General features: G+C 41.5%; 1 protein-coding gene across 3 annotated transcripts in view; it reads right to left on the reverse strand.

Moving 5' to 3' along the window:
* The window catches only part of cdk19 (cyclin dependent kinase 19), a 48259-nt gene that overhangs the window by 9588 nt on the left and 24537 nt on the right, over positions 1 to 14134 (reverse strand). The window lies entirely within an intron of this gene.

Genomic DNA, 14134 nt, shown 5'->3' on the forward strand with positions numbered 1-14134 from the left:
GTGATATACAGTGCAAGGAGAGGCGAAAAACCCAAAGGGCTTATTTGAAGCCTCACCTAATAAATATTCAAGCAATACTGCCAATGAAAAAATGTTTGATAACAAATATAATAAACACAATGCTAATACCCATTTAAAAGTGGGTATATGTGTGTGTGTGTGTGTGTAGAATTAATTGTTTATTGTAATATTTGAGATGTGCCATGGGATAACCTCTGGCCTGACTTGATGAAGTGGTGAGTAAGAAAAGAATGACCTGTGGTGAAGCTCAGTGAGTCGAGTGTCTTCATTGTGGTGGGAGCAGCACGTAGATCAGAGAGTATGAAGCTACTTTGGGACGGTGGAGCAAGAGACTGAATCAAACGCTGACAAATGTTTGCTCTGAAATAAATTGGATCACAGTGAAGCTCCCCCCCCCCCCTTCTCTGGGCTGTGGGGAGCTGGAGATGGTAATAAATCTGTGTGAGTCCTCTCTCACACATATATACATAGATATATAATCATGTGACGGTGGATCACGTGACACTATGAGCTCTGGTTTGCTCTGGTTTCCTTTCTACCAGATCCTGAGGGAATTAAAGATCAGGTTCCTTGCTGCTAAAACGCTTCATTATGTTCCAGAGAGCTGTATGATGCTCAAACTAAACATCAACTACAGCGGATAAGCAGAAAGTTATCTCATTTCTTACTTTTTTGCATATTTGTCACACTTCAATGTTTTTACAAATTTTAATATTAGACAAATATGTAAATATAAAATGCAGTTTTTAAATGATGATTTCATTCACTAAGGGAAAAAAGCTATCCAATGCTATCTGGCCCTGCGTGAAGAAGCAATTGCCCCCCTTGTGAAATCAAGTAACTAACTGTGATAAACCACATTTTTTGGAAAGCTGAGTTCAATCTATCTATCAATCTATTGCCAGGCCTGATCACTGCCAGAAATCGCTAGAAGCTGTCTAAGAGAAGTGAAGGAGGCTGAGAGAGCAGCAACACATCATACCGCGATCTAAAGAAATTCAAGACCAGATGAAAAAGTCACTGACATCATCTCCTATTGACATTTTTCACAGCACTGTAGAGGCCTCACATTGTAAAACCTTCATTAGTGCACCTTTAACTCTTTAGGCTATTTTACTTGTTTACTTGTGTACGCAACAAGCAGGAAATATAATATTGACACATTATAAGTCATTTGTAGGAAAATGTTAGTAGATATTTGCCTGTTTACACATCCAGCAAACACATAGCAGCATTAGCATACAGATGCATGAATCAAACAACTTGGCAAATCTAAGTCTATTTACCTTTACTTACTTGACTTTTACTGTTGTTTATCTCTCAAATTTGCTTTCTTCCTCCCCTGAGGGTTACACACGAAAACGTATTGCTTTACTTGTTGGTAATTTGGTAGTGAAAAAAGTCAAAATGTGTGTTGGGCCCCAAACTTCATCTATTTCTGACGCAGCAACAATTTGCTGGCAGCTGATGATTTTATAAAACCAAATAGAGCTAATTACATGTTACAAATACACAGCAAAAATGGGGGTAATAAACCATTTAAAATAACTTAAAACTGGCATAAAAAAACATTTACATTATATTTAGTATCAATAAATCAGTCCAATTTATCCACCCAAAGGCAGATACAGGAAATATATTTCCTGTATCTGCCCACAGCTTTTTCATATTGTGTGTGAACGCTTCACATTATTATACCTGGAGACATACATTGGTCTTTACACCTTTATTAAATTAAATGGCATTAGTCGGCTACAAAGAAATCCTGTCACTACATCAGACTTGGTCCATCATGATGTGTTGTGTTGGATTACAGAGGCTCATTGTTCCTGACCATTTTTTTTTTTTTGCAGGATTTTAATACAACCCACCTGTTCACATTTCATTAACTATAAAACCATAAAACAGAACAAGCAATTCCCACTTCTTTGACCATATTTGGACTAGCTGGGAGTTAGGGGCGGGTCAGACACTAGATGGTGATAGTGACATCATGGAGGCTATTACCATCTTTACAGTTCTTTACACTCCCCAGAGAGGTCCTTTATCCATTTACTGAGCTACTGTTGTCGTGCGTGACACTGCAGTGAAAACCAGTGGGTTTATTAATCACCACTGTTCACAATCCTATTGAAAAGTGGTCTTTGGACTTGTGTGGTGAAAACAGGGCCTTTAGTCATTTCCATTGTTGCGAAAGACATTTCTTGGAAAGCAATTAGCAACGTGAGGGAGTGTGGCTGACACTTTGATCATAGGGGTCACAGAGGGGACAGCATGGACACACACGCGCACGCACGCACACAGCTGAACACCAATCGGCAGTATGCCTTGTGCACCAAATCAGCTGGTGACATCAAACAAACAGATGCTGCATATTTAATCAGCGGTCCATGTGTTTGAAGTTTATACTTGTCCTCTTCTACTGCAGGATGCAGGATCTGCCTGTCGTCAAACAGCCTGTCCATTCTCCCCGGGTGTCTGAGTGGACGTGAACCCTCTGGCTCGGCGGACTCGGACCTGCCTGATAAACACGTATTGTTGCTATAGAAACAGCACTACTAATGAGGTCTATTATTCACGACCACAACAAGACACACAGCGATCGGGCAAACACAAAAGCGAGCATCTCTTCAGAGCCCCAACGAGTTTAGTCCTAGTTCTTCTTTCACATTGTAAACAGGCCTGGCTGAATTAATGTTTCGAGCCTGGACCACATATTCATGTTGGCTGCTGTGGATAATCGGAGTGAGTGTCGGGGCCTCTGACGAGGCAAAGTGAGCAAGTGACAACAAAAATGGAAGTGGAAGTGGAGCTGGACAACAAGACCAAAGGGAAAGTCATATGAAAACTACATTCTCTTATTGCAGCAAGTGTTTCAACAGCAGGTTGCTCCATCATCCAAAATTCAGACTTATCTGAAATAATCCAATCACAGCCCTCCAACAAAACCATCTACAGGTTTGTCTCAACAATTTATTATCCTCTACGTTGACCACTGAGTGTACCCGTCTCAAGTCATGCTCACATCTCTACACCGGCTGCCTGCTTATTTTAGGACTGATTAAAAAAAAATATTGACGACTTGTAAGGCGGTGTGGCCCGCCCCCGCCCCAAATCTCTAATCTTTTATCTCTCTATTGATCTGAGATCCTCTGGCCATTCAGGGGTCTAGGTTAAGAACCTCAGAGGAAATCTGTTACTTGTACCTATTGCAAAGAGCCATACAAATAAAATCTTATCTTACTACTGTATCTTAAAAGGGAACTATGCAAGTCTGGTCGCTTTGTCGTTGGTGTTTGTGTCGTAGTGCTGTAAAGCAGTTCATGTTTCTCGTGAGACAAGATCTGGGACACCAGGTCGGTGGCGGTTGTCCTTGCAAGGTTTGTTTTCAGCCAAGAGATGCTCGGTGGAAGGCAGAGAGCCTCCATTCTCCCTGTAACAAGTCATTTAACCATCACAATGACACCGAAGCTGTTTAATTAAGGTAAAAATCATGCATAGTTCCTTTTAAAAATTAATATTACAGTAAGATGAAGAGCCAGAGTCCTAGTCTACAACACAACAGGCAGGATGATGATGGATGATGAACAAGTTATCCCCAAAAAGGTCACAGCCAACTGGGCTCAACAACTACACCATCACTTCAAGTGTCGAGATGCAATGTGCACTTCGGAGGCAGCCGTGCACCTTGTCTGATCGACCGCATGATCTCCCTCATATTTACGCACAGGACTGCGAGCTGAGAGAGTCGACCGGTTGACGTCTGCGTACCAACACAAGCGTTTTCACAAGCATTTTCTAATCCCTACGGTTCTTTCTGACCCGCAGGCAGCCGCGGTGGTTTCAGATCTTTGTCTTCCGCTCTACTTTAAATGTTCCTGTTTCATGCCCACGGTTATTAAACACTTTTCATGCAGTAGTTGATATAAAAACGCACTCGCTTTAGGCAAAGTGTGAGTGTGAATGCTTGAGCAGTGAACCTGTTTGGTGGAGTTCAGACTCACTGTGGTGTCTGCCTCTTCAGCTCTTTGAGGCTGCTGGCAAAGCTGTCATCTGAACTCTGGTCTGGGTTTAAAACTGGACCTCAGCCACTTGAGAAGGAGGATTCTTGGCCCAGGTCCAGTCCAATTCTTGTGCTGTTTGTTTGCGGTGTGAGAGCAGCTCAGAACAATCACAGGATTGTGTGACTGCAGACACGTGACTGGAGCATGAAACTGCCGTTACATCTGTGCCATCCATCTGCTGATTGTCAAGTATCAAGGAGGAAAAATATACTAATGTATAAGATGATTTCGTAACAAAATTGTTTAGTTGTTGACTATCTTAAGCCAGACTGTGGTACAAATGGATTCCAGTTAAATTAAGACTTTCTTCAAAATAAAACAAATGACAGACCAAGGAGCCAGGAGAAAGTGGCAGCAAAAAGTGAAAACAACAAAACGAGCAAAAATAAGATTTGTCTCTCATCACTCTCTCCATAACAGTGTCAACACACCACAAATTCTGGATGATCCCACTCACAAACTGAACCCAGAGTTTGAGAGCCTGCACTCAGGCCGACGGCTCAGAACACAGAGATGCAAATTAAATCGGTACAAAAACTCATTCATTCCCATCTCCATTAAGTTATTGAACACAAACAAAAGCAATAGCACTTTATGAAACAAAAGCAACAGCACTTTATGATTCCCTCGCCATGGGTTCTTCTACCTACTCACTACGATGGTTTTTAACTGTATTCTAACTGTGATGACTGTGTGAATGTGTTCTGTGTATTATGATGGATTTTAATTGTATTTCTTACTGTGATGGACGTGCGCAATGTAGCGGCCTGGCGCCCAAGACGAGTTTCCCTTCATGGGACAATAAAGCATAGCTACTTAAACTTTAACTTTATCTTTAAATTATGAGCCATGTATCCTGTTTTTGCTGTTGGGTGCTATGGGTCAGTGCAGGTGGCACTGAATGTAACCATGGTAACATTGGTCTTAGATCCAAGTCAGTCAGGATGTAAAGTGTCGATGAACAAAACCCCAACAGGGCCAATGTCTCTGTGAAACTGGACTTGAACTGCAGCCACTTGTATGACAGACTCATTTTGAACTGACACAAACACAAACAAATCATTTAAGACCATTGATTCACAGATAAGGATTTTTAACTCTGCCCTGCACCGTCTTTTCACTCCCCGGTCGTGGAGGAGAAGAGGAATGGCACCGGGGATCCGGCTCGAAGGACCAACTTATCACCAAGCTCACACAACGAGGACCTTGAGGTCAGTGTCTCTTTATTTCAAGCAGTGCACAAAATCTCACACACACAAAGTTGTGGGAGAGGAGTTCCCCGAAGTTCATCAGTATTTAGGCACAATGCATCGTATTCATAAGACACGTCGTATTGCCTGGCAACGGCCACGTTATCGCTAATGTTGCAACTTGCAAGGAAGATGTTTTCAGTTGAAACTTTGCCTCTCTGCATACTTCCACTATCTTCAAGGCCACTTTGCAAATTAAAGCTGGATCTAGACTTCTCACAAAACTCTCCTGCACAACAAGATACCGTATATGATCAACAAGATTACATGAACGCTCAGTGTTTTTCCATCAATATCACATTTTAATTATCAGACATTTGGACTTTACTGTAAAAAGTCAGAGAAACGAGCCGAATACATAGGAGCTCAGCCCCAGCTGCTGAAGATGCCCTGTCCTCTGTCTTCATATAGTAGGCTATATGTGAATAACTGAGGGTTTGTGCTACCTGTTTTTCATGATTATAATCACTGAGACCATTTGATTTCCTGAGCCACAGTATTTCATGATGTCTGATACAAAAATGTTCTGTATGAAGCCTGACAAGTTACCTGTCAGTCCATCTGACTCCTCCTGGTTCATCTGTAATAGGTGTGAACAGAAGACTGAGCAGAACTGAAGAGAGCAACATATAGATAGATAGATAGATAGATAGATAGATAGATAGATAGATAGATAGATAGATAGATAGATAGATAGATAGATAGATAGATAGATAGATAGATAGATAGATAGATAGATAGATACTTTATTGATCCCATTGCTGGGAAATTACAGTTTGAAAGAAATACAGAATAACATGAGGAGAGGGGAGGAGAAAAAGCAAACCCCAGACTATGCTCTAATGGGGAGTGCCACTGTTTTTCATAGTCAGGACCAGTCTATCCCATAACCACCACTATTGTCCTGAATTAAATGGTGATATACAGTTGAATCCCTCATTCAGATTTGTTACTATACTGGATTTATTACTGTCAGATTAACAGTAGAATAAAAAAAAAAGCAAAAAAAAAAGTCAATTTTAATCATAAAATATAATAGCCCAGTGTCCAGTTTATACTCGCTGCCCCTCTGAGACAGTTTGGACGTCAGCAGCATCATCTGCGTAGTGTTGCTGCAGTGTGACAGTGGAGGACAACCAGGCACATACCACTGTGTGTAGTGTATCCAGTACAGTACATTTACAGTAGGTTAATCAGGATTTACTGCAACAACAGATCACCTTCACTAACCCCCCCCCTCCGCCCTGGCAGTGATTGTTGGTATCGTCCACTGAGGTGCATGCTTTCTGTTTTGGCCTGCAGAGCTGCTAAGTCAGCATCTTGACACAGTGACATATGAAGGGCGGTGGGCTCAGCACTCGCTGAAGGCTGTTACATAACCCTTATAGGGGTGTAGGGGGAGGGTGGAGGAGGCATGGCAAGCATGACTGATGTGTGTGTGTGTGTGTGTGTGGGTGGGACTGGGAGGAAGGAGTGGAGCAGGGAGGGGACAAGTGGGGGATGAGGGCTATGCAGTGGTGCAATGCATAGCACAGGCCGGAGACGCAGAAACATGCTACACACACCAGCGCTAACATACAGTCAGTTATGTAACAGCAGAACAACCGCAGCCGTGGTGGAAGCTGTTCTGGTGGGAGCACCTTCCCCCGCGGCTAAACAGATCACAGTGGATTACATGTCTGTCCTCATGTTCCTCCTCTCACATGCTGACTTATAGCTTTCTCATACATTTCAAAAGCTAGCAGTGCCATGTTGACGCCGAACAGCACCCTGCTTTTTCATTTGCTCTTCCTTACATTCAAAAAAAAGAAAAGAATCGACAGTCATAACATCTACTCAAAACTACTCATCCATCCAACTACAAGAACCAAAAAAAGTGGAGAATCTGGACGGTCCTGTGGTGTGGTCACAATGGCAGGAAGTGGCGGCAACAAGGCAGCCAAACACAGCACTAACCGCAATACATCAGCTGCAGTGAAAATAGTTACAAACGGCCGGAAGACTTGGTGCACAGATAAGAGTGGTGTGACCTTCAGGGAACAAAACAACCCTCCAGCTCCTGTGGGAGAACTGGTGCTTGTTGTGTCGGAGGTGGCCGGGCTTCCCCCTCTTACTGCGTTACTGCATTATTATTACTGTGGTTACTTCTCCCTTGATACAGCGCAGGCATTAACGAATGGAAAAGTGTTCATTACCTGCATATACCCACTAACGTTGGTGTTGATGGATCTATGTTTCAGTCATTGTTCTGCAGTCCAGACTTTAATGTAAATGCAGCTATATTAAAGGGATGGTTCAACATTTTGGCAAATTGGCCCATTGCCATAATCCCTATAGTCATAGCAGTAGGTTCGTTACCTTTAATTGTCGGTGCAAGCTATTTTTTAGAATGGCAGAGCAGAGCCGCGAGCTGCTTAGAGCTATGATATGGAGGCTCATGGAATTTCTTGGTTTCAGGGATCAGGGACTGTCTTTCACACAGTGTCTCTCCCTGGTGATTTGGAACAATCTACACCGATCCATACATCGGTACAACTCCAAAACGCTGTCGTGGACAAGTTGTGACCCGCACATTCACCACGCACACAAAGCTGTTTTCGAGGTAAATGCAGAGACTGCTTGCCGAAAAACTCATTGTACTAAGGGAAACCAAGAAATCCCATGAGCCTCTATAGCGTAGCTCTGAGCAGCTCGCGGCTATGCTCCGCCGTTCTAAAAATAGCTTGCACCGACAATTAAAAGTAACGAACCTACTCCTAAAACTATAGGGATTATGGCCAATTTGCTAAAATGTTGAACTATCCCTTTAAACACTGTATCATGTGAGCAATGTGAACGGAAAAAGGGAAACCTGTTAATACTGCACTGGATGTGACAATCTGTGATCTGGTGCATCTATACACTTGGTTTTTAGTTCACAGTAGAGCCTGTTATCTAACATCCCACTGTGGTTTAATCTGCTTGAACTATTCCCCCGGGGCATATTTTGCACCTTCATTGAGGATGGAAAACAAAGTAGGAACAATCCAGTCTACAATAATGAATGAAGTTAAGCTGACTGACACTGGCGCAACCTACACTGTCTCGTTGTAATGTATAGATACGTATCATTTGATAACCTGCACGGTAAAACCATTGAATAATGAAGATCACTATACAGAAGCAAAGACAGAGGACCTTCCTCATTTTAGTGGAGGTTATTCATGGTGAATGGCAGTGAGGTATTAGTGGTTTGTCTACAGTATAAACAGCAACAGAAACCACAACATAAAACTGTTTCAATCAGTTTCTATTTGATCCTCTCTTCAATGATGCACAGACCAAATGTCACCACTCACTACTGGACGGACTGGTATTAAATCTGCTTAACGTCATATGCATTATTGTTTAACATCGGTGTGTTTCTGCATGTTTGCATGCAACATTAGCATGCATCTCAAACACTGCTGTGTCAATGTAAACCAGTATAGTCTCAAACAGCTGCTAGCGTAACTGTAGGCGTAGGGATGTGATGAAATAGTGTGGGATCATGGGAGTTGTCTTCACCACCATTACCATAAGCTCCTCTTGGTTTGGGTTTCGTCAGTATCAGTGGTTAAGGCCCAGTGATGAGGGTCCTCGCGATTTAAATGGTGGAAAAATAGTCCCTGTGACAGGCACGTGGCTCAAAGGGGTTGTACTTGATCTCGTTTGGACATAACATCCAATAGACTGATCACATACACTTTATAAGTCAGATCTGCTCCTTGGTGTACTTCTGTTATGAGATGGGAAGTGTTTCACTCAGAATTAGGACATGTTTTCCCTCAGTTGATCACATTGTGACTGACCAATAAGACTAGTCTAAACACAGGCAGTAGCTCTGTGACTCTGAGGGGCGTTGAGTGCATCAACGTGCTGCTCAAAGCTCTACAGTGAAAATGACTGTGTCACTCTGAAATGACCAATTAAGACACCTCCATTATGCTTTGTGCCAGGTATAAGACAGGGCCCAACCAACACTGTACAGAGGACAGAGACGGAAGAGCCCGAGCTGAGACGGTTGTTAACCTCTGTTTACATTGTTTCACTGATAACACATTAACACAAGTCTACAAATTTCTGGAAACTATCGACCTCTGAGATAAAAATGTTCTCATTCTCACATATTTTGATTAGATTAATTACAAATCAGGCGATAAAGGTGCTGGTTGGCAAAATTTTCCAAGATATTTCACAATAAAGATTTATAATTCTTAGGGATGCATCGATGCATCGGTTGAACATCGGTACTGGCTGATATTCGCCATCGGAAAATGGCTGATGTTTATTTGTTCAGTGGCATATTGTGCTGACTCGGAGGAGAAGCCTTTTTTTTAACCTCTTTTTTGGGGGGATGTGACTCTGCCGAGATGCAAGAGCACGTTCAATTTGTTAATGTTTGTTGTGTGGGAGTAATTTATTTCTTGGTTTCCTTTACACAATACAGGAATAAATAACGTAGTAAAAACATCGGTAACAGCATCGGCCATCGGCCAATTTGTCATTTTGAATATCGGTATCAGTATCAGCCTACTGGCCTAGAATTTCACAATCGCTGCATCCCTAATAACTATTCATACACAAGCGAGCATACATGCCAACAAGGAAGGGGGTGTCCGATGATCATGATGCCTCATAACTTCTTGACGAAGCACAGTAGAACAAATTGTACCACATTTAAGTTTATGCATTTATCTTCACTTTGAGACTACCGATTATAAAGCAGACATTCAGGACATTCCTCCGGTTTTGCGAACTGATGGAAACACTTGTGAAAATGTTGAGTTCTTTTTATACGTTTTACGGAAGAAAACAGACTCACATCTGATTACACTGTCACCAATGTGAACATCAGCCTGATTCAGACATTTAGAGCAGATTGAGTTGAGTTGTGCAACAGGACTGGTATAAAGTATCTGACCTGCAGCATTTACCGCACTTAAGGTTCTGGAAATGATCTGCTTAGAAAACCGACAAACCGCAAACACTTTCAATAAGCACATTCACATTTCAACTCAGTAGTTCTGTTTCACTGCTGCAAAGGAATCAAGAAAGGTACTTGACACAATTGACAATGACAGAGAGAAAGGTAATTAATGCCTGCAGGTATGGATCGCTGTGGATTGTTCCAACTCACCAGAGAGAGACACAGTGTAAAGGCAGTCCCTGATCCCTGAAGCTTTACATAATGTGATAGCCGGACACCACATGACCACTGAGGATTGCCAGGGATTATGCAAGTGGACGACCCTGTAAATAGACTCCTGAACTGTCACTGCTGTGGCCTCTGACTTCTGAACCTGACTTTTCCCACTAAGATATGCTCGAAGAGCTCGGCAAACAGCTCCGATAATTTTGACTTTTTGACTGTAAAGAAATAATGATTAACTGAAAACAGCCCTCCAGACCACCTGATGTCAAAGCAGTGATGGCGGTAATCAAGTTAATTGTACTTTGATTAATTATACTCTTCCCTATGCAACCAAAGTCACAAATGTCTCTTGCTATGGCGAAACAGATGACATGAGAAAACCAGCAAGAGCAAAGGAGCCACACAAACAGATGGGCTGGCTGAGTTTACTGACAGACAGACAGACAGACAGACAGATAGACAGACAGAAAGTCAGTTGTTCCAGTTCTGTCTCTTAATCTGGCACGAGAAAGATCTGATGTTTTCTAAGAAGCAGTGTGGAGTCACAGTAATTCAACACTAATCTGGACCACATGGATGTTAAAGGTCTGACACAGCAGCCAGACATCACAGATTCAGGGACTGTTCACTTCATAAAGTTGCAGTTACTTTCCTTACAAACAGCAACTTGACCTGTGCCACTATCACCAAAACGTAAATCCTCCTCGACCCAGGTCAGTCATGGTGTGACTAAGGGTTTGTATTTTGTATTTTCTATGCAAATGGCTTGATTACAGTACAACAACTACAATCCTGCCTCACAGACATTAAAAACTAAATTAGATGCCACAACAAGTCCAAACACCATCTTAAAGGGATAGTTCACCCTAGAATGATATTTCGCTCATTATCTACTCACCCTCATGTTGACTAAGGGCTGGAAGAATTTTCAGAGTCCACCGTCCTGATGTTGCTTAGTTTGAGAATGAACACTATGAAATGGGTGGATTTGTTGTTGTTACTCCCTCATGTTGTGACACACTCCTGGATTATTCACAGAGATAGTTACAGTAAAAAGAACTGGGTCAAATGTCTGAGTCAGACTGGGTATGAATATCTAATACTTTCACTTTCTATAATACTTTTTTTTATGTATCATATATTTATACCTAACTTCATAAACCCAGATAATCTCGTTCTAATGCCACTCTAAATTTATTAATTTAATGTTTATTAAACCAAGACCCCCTGAGTTACAGGGGGTCTTGGCGTAGCAGTGCATTTCAATGCAACGGTTGCAAAAGGACACCAGAGCTCTTCGTAAAAAAACACACACAAAAAAACATCCAAATACCTCCATGATGCTGGTCCGTCCAAATCTCGCGTGATTCGCAGTAACCGCACTGACGCCGGCGCAAATCACGCGAGATTTGGACGGACCAGGAAGAGGAGCTTCGAGAAGCTTCCGCTACAAACAAGCTTAAAATATAGACTTATTTAATTTTTTTCGGGACAATTACGCAATTTGGGGCTTCAGCACAAGACGGACATTACATACGAGCATCATGGAGGTATTTGGATGTTTTTTTGTGTGTGTTTTTTTACGAAGAGCTCTGGTGTCCCTTTGCAACCGTTGCATTGAAATGCACTGCTACGCCAAGACCCCCTGTAACTCAGAGAAGGGACGGTGGACTCTGAAAATTCTTCCAGCCCTTAGTCAACATGAGGGTGAGTAGATAATGAGCGAAATATCATTCTAGGGTGAACTATCCCTTTAAATATGGGTGAAGAAGTGAACGCACAAAACATCAGCCTGAGCCTCTCTGATTCGCTCCTTTCTGTATCTTTGACCTTCTGACCTCACACGTGCCTTACTGCAGCTGCTCAGGTAGGGGTCTGTCACGAGTCCACAGGTCAAGACTAAACCCCAGAGAAGACCTTTAGTTAGTCCCTTGACTTTTGTCTCCTGTCTTTGTAAATGGTTATTATTGTAACCAGGAATGATTGGACAATAAACATTAAATGAATGAGTTTAGAGTGGCATTAGAATGAGATTATCTGGGTTTATGAAGTTAGGTATAAATCTATGATACATAAAAAAGTATTATAGAAAGTGAAAGTATTAGATATTCATACCCAGTCTGACTCAGACATTTGACCCAGTTCTTTTTACTGTAACTATCTCTGTGAATAATCCAGGAGTGTGTCACAACATGAGGGAGTAACAACAACAAATCCACCCATTTCATAGTGTTCATTCTCAAACTAAGCAACATTTAGCAAGATGTCATATCCACTGAGTTTATGCTAATGCTTATGTACTATGTATTAGTTTATGTCAATGCACCAAACACTAAATGACTACATTGTGTTTTCTTAGATGATTTCAATGCATCTGTTACTCCACAACAGCTTCTACACTTGTTTTTGATTAATGGCATTAAATTAGAACTGCATTTGATTATCACGAGCCACTTTTAGTTTGGTGCATAGCGTCCTACTTTCAACGTCTGGACTGTTACTTGTAGTTTTAAAATAACTTTTTCAACATTGCCTGTATGAACCTGTCTAATGCCTTCACCATGAAAACTGAATGGAAGACCTAAAAGGACATGAGCAGAAAAAAAGCATTAACAAATAACAAAGCAGACAAGAGCCGATTATCTGTCAGCTCACCCTTGTTAAAATTTCATGAAGCTTAGTCAACCAAGACTGTGGAGATTGAAGTTAATGCAAAAACTATTTTAATGTAGCTCCAGCCGTGCTACCATTTTCACTGCAATTTTAAGACACACAATGAGCAGCTCTGTGTGTTGTGGCTCCGCTCTGACTCACCAACAGAGAGCAAAATCTCCCTCTAACCAAAGCACTGTGGGAAAACCGAGGTGGAGAGGATCTCACAGGAACAGCCAGCGTGTAGAAGCCAGGTTAAAGGTTAGAAAAGAATCAGACAACATTCAGAGTTCAGGACATTCTGCTCCTCTGGCATCACAATCACACCGCTCCAGACAATCAAAAATCATAATAATGCACCAGCCTGAGACATAACAACGCCCGCCCTCTGATAACACGGCTCTATGGTTGGAATAAGTTGGTGTGACATGTGTGGCAGAGAGAGACGAGGCGTACCTGCCCGCAGGGTTATCTAAAGACGCTAGTTAGACCCAATGGTAACCACATAGATAATTAATTCAACACAACGAATTTCAATTTTAAATTCTGAGAAATTCTCACACATTCTTTGTTTAGATTATGTAGGTTAATTATTTCTTTAGCTAACATCACTTCTTAATGTATCGGTTGACTGAAAAACTAAGTTTGACGTTTCTAACAGCTTGGAAAAGGACTGTGATGCCTCGTGCTGACTTATTCAATACTTCTGTATTGAATAATAATTTTATTGACAACATTAAAAGATAATACATCTGTAAGCAAAACAAAAACACATTAAAGATACTCACTTATTAGTGAGCAGATATGTTCATATGATGCATTTTATTTGAACTCAATTTATAATCAAGAAAGTGAGAGTATAGAATACAGTTGTTTAAGATTGTGTGTGGTGTTTCTAATCATAATTTTAAAAGAATAATAATTAGTTAAAGTTGTACAGAAAAGAAAATTGAATTTGAGCTCACTGTGGGTCT

This window comes from Trachurus trachurus (assembly GCF_905171665.1).
Source record: "Trachurus trachurus genome assembly, chromosome: 24".
In the NCBI taxonomy this organism is placed as follows: Eukaryota; Metazoa; Chordata; class Actinopteri; order Carangiformes; family Carangidae; genus Trachurus; species Trachurus trachurus.